The sequence below is a fragment of the Penaeus monodon genome, chromosome 10, assembly GCF_015228065.2.
Source record: "Penaeus monodon isolate SGIC_2016 chromosome 10, NSTDA_Pmon_1, whole genome shotgun sequence".
NCBI classification, from domain to species: Eukaryota; Metazoa; Arthropoda; class Malacostraca; order Decapoda; family Penaeidae; genus Penaeus; species Penaeus monodon.
The window spans coordinates 48,620,124-48,627,623 of record NC_051395.1 but is presented as its reverse complement, the minus strand read 5'-3'; the positions used below and the strand labels follow the sequence as shown (position 1 = coordinate 48,627,623).

Genomic DNA, 7,500 nt, shown 5'->3' with positions numbered 1-7,500 from the left:
ATATAACGGAGAGAAAATTGTGCTCAACAGGGCTCAAACTTGGGATCTTGTGTGTTAGACAGATATGATAACCACTACACCATAAGCACATTTTCTAATTGCTAATTTCAACATTACTGAAGTGAAGGGATGGTTATCAGCAATATACGCTAATATATATATATATATATATATATATATATATATATATATATATATATATATATATCTATATATATATATATATATATATATATACAGAGAGAGTTACTGAATTTGCAATTTCCATTAGTGATATTGTATTACTCATGAATACATGCATATAGTTTTTTTTTTTCAAACTGAAGCTTAGTTCTCATAGTATATTATTATTCAGATTATATTCATTCTGCATATAGATATAAAACTTATTATAAACTTTATATCCATGACAGTAGACCAAACAATATAGATATATACATATGCACAGGCACACAGACACACACATATTGATGTAAATTAATGATAACCGTTTCTTCACTAACATGTGCTCATGGTGTAGTGGTTATCACATCTGTCTAACACACAGAAGGTCCCAGGTTCGAGCCCTGGTGAGCACAATTTTTTTTTTCTGTTATCTTCTGGGAACATGTTTGATCTGTCGCCAAAGATAGAGAGTTTACTATAGATTTTATATGTATAAGTAGAATAAGGATAAATAAAAAATAAAATTCTGTTTAAAAATTGCATTTGATTTTGAAAATAATTTTAAAGTTACTGAATTTGCGATTTCCATTAGTGATGTAGTGTTACTTAAGCATAAGTGTATGTAGTTCTTTCAGATAGAAGCTTAGGTTTCATGGTTCATTAACTCAAATGCAAATTTTAAACAGCCATTTCCATGACAACAAACCAGATGTGTTTCCAGTTCATGGCAGGGAAATATAATTGTGCTCACCAGGGCTCGAACCTGGGTGTTTATATATTGGCATATTAGTGTATATAGGTGATTACCATTTCTTCAGTTAAATAATACTGAGATACATATTACTTATATGTGCTCATGGTGTAGTGGTTACACATCTTCACAACAAGAAGGTTCCCAGGTTCGACTGGGCACATATTTCCCTGCAATGGTGTGTGGTTTTTGTGTGTGTGTGTGTTGTGTGTGTTGGTGTGTGTTGGTGTGTGTGTGTGTGTGTGTGTTGTTGTGTGTGGTGTGTGTACGTTCATATACATGTAGTATTATATTAGTATTTGAACTGGGGACCCTACCTAGTATCATCAAAGGCATCACAACTATAAAAAAAACTACATTAGTAATCATGCTGTGCCACGATCGCTCAACATGAACTACCAGTTATTAAAAAGAGATGTATTTGTAATGTGTTGTCATGTGTGTTTGAGTGTTTATATTAGCAACTAGTGTACATGAATGATTACCGTGTATGTTTATATATTAACATATTAGTGTATATGGGGATTACCATTTCTTCAGTTAAATAATATTGAGATACTCATGTTTAATATGTGCTCATGGTGTAGTGTTAACATCTGTTTACACACATGAAGGTCCCAGGTTCGAGCCATTGGTGAGACAATTTTTTTTTTTTGTTCTTCGGGACATGTTTGATCTGTCGTCCAAAGACGAAGGTTTACTATAGATTTTTTATGTATAGTAGAATAATATAAAAAATAAAATTCTGTTAAAAATGCATCGATTTAAACAATTTTAAGTTACTGATTTTTCATTTCCCATTAGTGATGTAGTGTTACTTAAGCATAAGTGTATAGTTCTTTCAGAATAAGTTAGGTTTCATGGTTCATTAACTCAATGCAAATTTTAAACAGCCATTTCCGTACAAATCAGATGTGTTTCCAGTTCATGGCAGGGAAATTAATTGTTGCTCACCAGTGCTTGAACCTGGGTGTTTTATATTGGCATTAGTGTATATAGGTGATTACCATTTTCAGTTAAATATTGAATACATATAATGGACTCATGGTGTAGTGGTTATCACATCTGTCTCACACACAGAAGGTCCCAGGTTCGAGCCCTGGTGAGCACAATTATTTTTCCCTGCAATGTGTGTGTGTGTGTGTGTGTGTGTGTGTGTGTGTGTGTGTGTGTGTGTGTGTGTGTGTGTGTGTGGTATTGTGTTGCACGTTCAAATTACAGTATGTGTATTTATATGTATAGTATGTTGAACTGGGCCCATCCACGTACTCACTCCAAGAATCACAACAAAAAAACTCAATTAAGTATCAGCGTGACACGGCGGCTCAGACATGAACCTACCGTTAAAAGAAGATGTGAATATGTATGTGTGCATGTATGTGTGTTTGAGTGTTTATATTAGCAACTAGTGTACATGAATGATTACCGTGTATGTTTATATATTATACATATTAGTGTATATTGGTTAATTTTCAGTTAATAATATTAATACACATTTTAATATGTTTCATGGTAGTGGTTATACTCTTCTAACACACAGAAGGTCCAGGTTCTGACCCTGGTGACAACCATGTGTTTTTTTTTGTTATCTTCTGGGAACATGTTTCCTTCGCCAAAGTAGAAGTTTTACTATAGATTTTATATGTATAAGTGAATGGTATCATATAAAAAAAAAATTCTGTTTAAAAATTGCATTCGATTTTGAAAAAATTTAAAGTTACTGAATTTGCGATTTCATGTGATGTAGTGTACTTAAGCTAAGTGTATGTAGTTTTTGATAGAAGCTTAGGTTTTTGGTCATTAACTCAAATTGATTTTAAAAGCCTTTCCATGAAACAAACTATGTGTTTCGTTATGGCAGGGAATTATTGTTGCTCCCGGGCTGAACCTGGGTGTGTTATTATTGGCATTAGTGTATATAGGTGATTACCATTTCTTCAGTTAAATTGATTGGATATTTTTATGTGCTTCATGGTGTGTGGTTTCTTGTTCAACACAGAAGTGCCAGGTTGGCTGTGTGAGGACAATTATTTTCCCTGATGTGTGTGTGTGTGTGTGTGTGCGTGGTGTGTGTGTGGTGTGTGTGTGTGGTTGGTGTTGTGTGTGTTGTGGGTGTGGTGTGTGTGGCTTGTTTATTTGTGGTGTGTGTGTGTGTGGTGTGTGGTGTGTGTTGGTGGTGTGTGTGTGTGTGTGTGTGTGTGTGTGTGTGTGTGTGTGTGTGTGTGTGTGTTGTGTGTGTGTGGTGTGTGTTGTGTGTGTTGTTGTGTTGTGTGCGTGTGTGTGTGCGTGTGTGTGCATATGTATATATCTATGTGTGTGTGTGTGTTTGTGTGTGTGTGTGCATATGTATATATCTGTGTGTGTGTGTGTGCATGCGCTCATCTATGTGTTGGGTGGTGTTCATGTGTGTGTTTGGTGGGTGGGTATGTATATATCTGTGTGGTGTGTTGTGTGTGTATGTGTGTGTGTGTATGTCTGTGGGGGGTTGGAAGTGTTGATGGAGAAATGCGTGTGAATGTGTGTGTGTGTGCGCGCGCGCATATATATAACTAATAAATGTAGAAGTGTATTGTGTGTGTGTGTGACATAATATATATATATTTATTATATGTTTGTTGTGACAATTTGTATATATGTTTTTAATATTATATATATCCATATATATGTGTACATATATATGTATATATGTATATATAATATATACGCATATGTATATATATAGCATCGGACTCAAGACTGTCACGAGTTGGAGGGTTCGAGTCACCGGCCGGCGCGTTGTTCCCTTGGGCAAGGCACTTCACATCGATTGCCTACCTAGCCACTGGGTGGGCAGCCAGCCCAAGTAGTGCCGGTCCCCGAACGGGTAAATAGAGATGGTGACTCGATAAATACACCGGGCGGAAGGCAACGGCAAACCATCGCTCTAATTGCCAAGAAAATCATGGAAATCCATGATCGCCAACGTCCTTGTAGGACAGGGCACTTAAAAAAAAAAAAGAAAAGAAAAAAAAAAAAAAAAAAAAAAAAAAAAAAAAAAAAAAAAAAAAAATATATATATAATATATTATATATATATATATATATATATATATATATATATATATATATATATATGCATATATACGTACGAGTATATATATACATATATATTAATATGTGTATATATACACATAGATATTTATATATCTTGTAAAGTTTGAGCAGCCGTGGACCTCTCCACCATCCTTCGCCACTCAACTCGATCTTGCACTTTTCTTTCCACTTGTACCATCGACAACCTGCAAATATCTTTGATGTTGTCGCTCAGTCTTGTCTTCGGTTTGCCTCTTCCTCTGTTTCCCATTACCATACCTGTCAGCAAGTCTTTCTCAATACTTTTACTTCTCATCACATGACCAATAAACTTTAATTTCCTCCTGTTCAAGATGTCCAACAGCCGGACTTTACAATTTATTTTTCTCAGCACTTCATCATTCGTCTTCTTCTCTGTCCAGCTAATACGCAGTACTCGTCTATAACACATTTCAAAACTATTGATCTTTTTCTTGTCTATCTACTTCAGCACCCAACACTCAGATCCATGTGATGCAATTGGGAAAACTAATGAGTTCAATAACCTCAGCTTTGTCCGTAAGGTAATGCTTCGGTCTTTCCAGATGTTATTGAGAGCAACTGTGGCGTTTTTGGCAATGGTAATTCTTCTTTTTATCTCCGGTGAATCATCATATGTATTAGTTAAAACAGCTCCAAGATAAGTGAACTCTCACATTTTCCACAATCATTCCATTGATTGTAACATGTTCATCATTGCTCATTGCCGGTTATCTTTGAATCTTCATGATCTTGGTTTTCTTGGCATTAAGAAACAAGCCAGCCTTTTCGCTTGCTTCTCTAACTTTATCTAGTAGTTGTTGTAGTTCAGTGATACTGCTGGCAACCAAAACTATATCATTGGCATACCTTAGATTTGATATTTTGTATCCTCCAACATCTACAGTTCCTTCAAAATTCTCCAGAGCACTTCTCATAATTGCTTCAGAATATATGTTAAAGAGGTGCGGAGACAGAACGCAACCCTGTCGCACTCCTTGTTTGACTTCGAACCATTCTGTTAACCCATAAGTGGTTCTTACAGTTGCTTGTTGTTGGTCATACATGGCTTTTATTAGTTGGATGATGTGTTTTGGAAACTTCATATCGTTCATATTATTCCAGAGGATATCGTGATCAACAGTATCAAAAACTTTCAAATAATCGATGAAACACAGGTATAGGTCTTTTTGATGTTCTCTGTTTCTCTCTATGATCAATTTTAGATTTAGAATCTGTTTTCTGGTACCTTTTCCAGGGCGAAAACCTGCTTGTTCGTCTGCAATTTCTTCTCTTAACTTCAACTTCATTCTTTCAGCAATAATTTTCAAAAAAAAATTTGCTGCTGTGACTTATTAATGCAATTGTCCTGTTATTATTGCATTGGAGTGCGTCACCTTTTTTAGGTATAGGAGTAAAGACTGATTTTATCCAGTCTTCTGGCCATCTTATTTTTATTCCATATTTTTGTACAAAGTTTGTAGAAGTTATTTCAACACTTTCGCCAGCATTCTGATTAGTTCTTTTGTTATTTCATCTATTCCCGGCTCTTGTTATTCTTTAATTCTTTTATGGCTTTTATAACTTCGTCTAGCAGTGGTGGTGGTTTCATCTTCGCTGTCATTGAGTCTAATTAATGTTGTTGTTAGATCTTTATTCTTTTTGTACAGGTTGGAACAATATTGATTCCATCTATCTTTGACTTCTTTTCCATCACATAAAACAAGTCCACTTCAGTTTTGATAGTGTCCATTGTAGGTTTAAATTTTCGTGTGATGTTTCGTACTCCTTGGTAGAGTTCTTTAGTTGTCTTATTGATAGAACAGTTTTCAATTCTCTGGCATTGTTCATTTAAATATTTTTCCTTATCTTGTCGCAATAATCTTTGAATTTTTGTATTTTGTTTTTTGTAAATTAGTTTTTCAATTGGATTATTGATACCCTTTGATTTTAGGCATCTTCTTGTTTCAATTTCCTTAGTGTTTTCAGATATCCAGGGGAATTTGTCTTTTTCTTTTTGGCGATAGTTTCTTAGCAGTTGCTCAGCAAGAGCTCTTTTCCTTCTTCCCACAAACTCATTTGGTTTTTATCATCTTCACATTGATTGAGTAGTTCAAATTTGTTTGACAATGTAATTCTGTAATTGTTATCAAGAGTGTGGTAGTCGAGCTTTAGAGGTGGTGTTGGACGCTACCATCTTTTTGAGTCTATTTTAAGTCGATAGTTAGTAGTTGGTGTCACTGTTGCAGTCGGCACCAGGTCTTGTCTTGGCATTTTTTATGCAACTTTTCCATTTTCTGGTTCGCACAATGTAGTCAATTTGGTTGCGTGTTCTTTTGTCTGGTGAAAACCACGTGTACAAGTGTCTTGGGTGGTGTTGGAACAATGTATAGGCTATAACTAGATTATTTTGTACTACAGAATTTCAATAAATCTTTACCTCTTTCATTTATATCTCCAAGGCCGAATTTTCACAGGTGTCACTTTTTTGTCATTTTTTCCTACTTTTGGCGTTGAGGTCTCCCATGATTACTTTTACATCTCTGTTAGGGATTGTGTCTAAAATATCTTGGAGAGAGTTATAAAAAATTTTCCATTTCTTCATCACTTGCAATATTGGTTGGTGCGTAGCATTGTATAATACTAATGTTATGAGGTTTTGCTTGTATTCTGACTTTTAAAATACGATCATTTATTGGGCTGTACCCAATTAGTGCATTTGCAGTTTTTTTTCGTGAGAATCATAGCAACTCCGTGACTATAATTTCCTTCTTCTTTTCCAGAAAAAAGAACTGTCTTGTTTTCTTTAGTTTTGAAACTTCCATTACTTTTCCAATTGGTCTCACTTATTCCTAGTATTTGGAGAGAGAGAGAGAGAGAGAGAGAGAGAGAGAGAGAGAGAGAGAGAGAGAGAGAGAGAGAGAGAGAGAGAGAGAGAAACAGACAAACAGAGACAAAAATACAGGGACAGACACACAAAACGAAAGAAAGAAAACGTAAAAATATGAATAAAATGAAACCAGAGCATAAATAAAGGAAATTAATTGCTTAATCCACGATGCTGTGGAATAACAGACAAGGAGAAGATAAAAAAAAATATATATAGAAAAGAAAAAAAATAAAGTATAGAGTTCGTGGATGATATCTGAAAAGAGATTGAAGATTTTATACGCGTTGATTGCAAAAGGGGGAAAGATCACACACACACACATGTAAACATAGAAGCATTTACGTACACACACACACACACACACACACACAACACACACACACAATAAAAATGGAACTCATCATTACTTTGCTTATATCTTTCTGAATTTCTTGTTGCAAATTATGTACATGTTAATATGATTTTCTTATTATCATTATTTTAATTATTTTGATGTATTTATTCATTATTATTATCTCTTCTTATTATTATTACTATTATTATTGTTATTTGTTTGGAATTAGATGATTTACTATTTTCAGTAAAGCAATTTGCATAAGCAAAT

At 34.6% G+C, this 7,500-nt stretch overlaps 2 non-coding genes across 2 annotated transcripts; both read left to right on the top strand.

Annotated features, from left to right (window-relative positions):
* The first annotated feature begins 505 nt into the window (after positions 1 to 505).
* On the top strand, positions 506 to 578 carry Trnav-aac. The gene has a single exon. It is a non-coding gene; the product is annotated as a tRNA-Val (tRNA).
* Positions 579 to 1,954: 1,376 nt separating this feature from the next.
* On the top strand, positions 1,955 to 2,027 carry Trnav-cac. The gene has a single exon. It is a non-coding gene; the product is annotated as a tRNA-Val (tRNA).
* Positions 2,028 to 7,500: the final 5,473 nt, after the last annotated feature.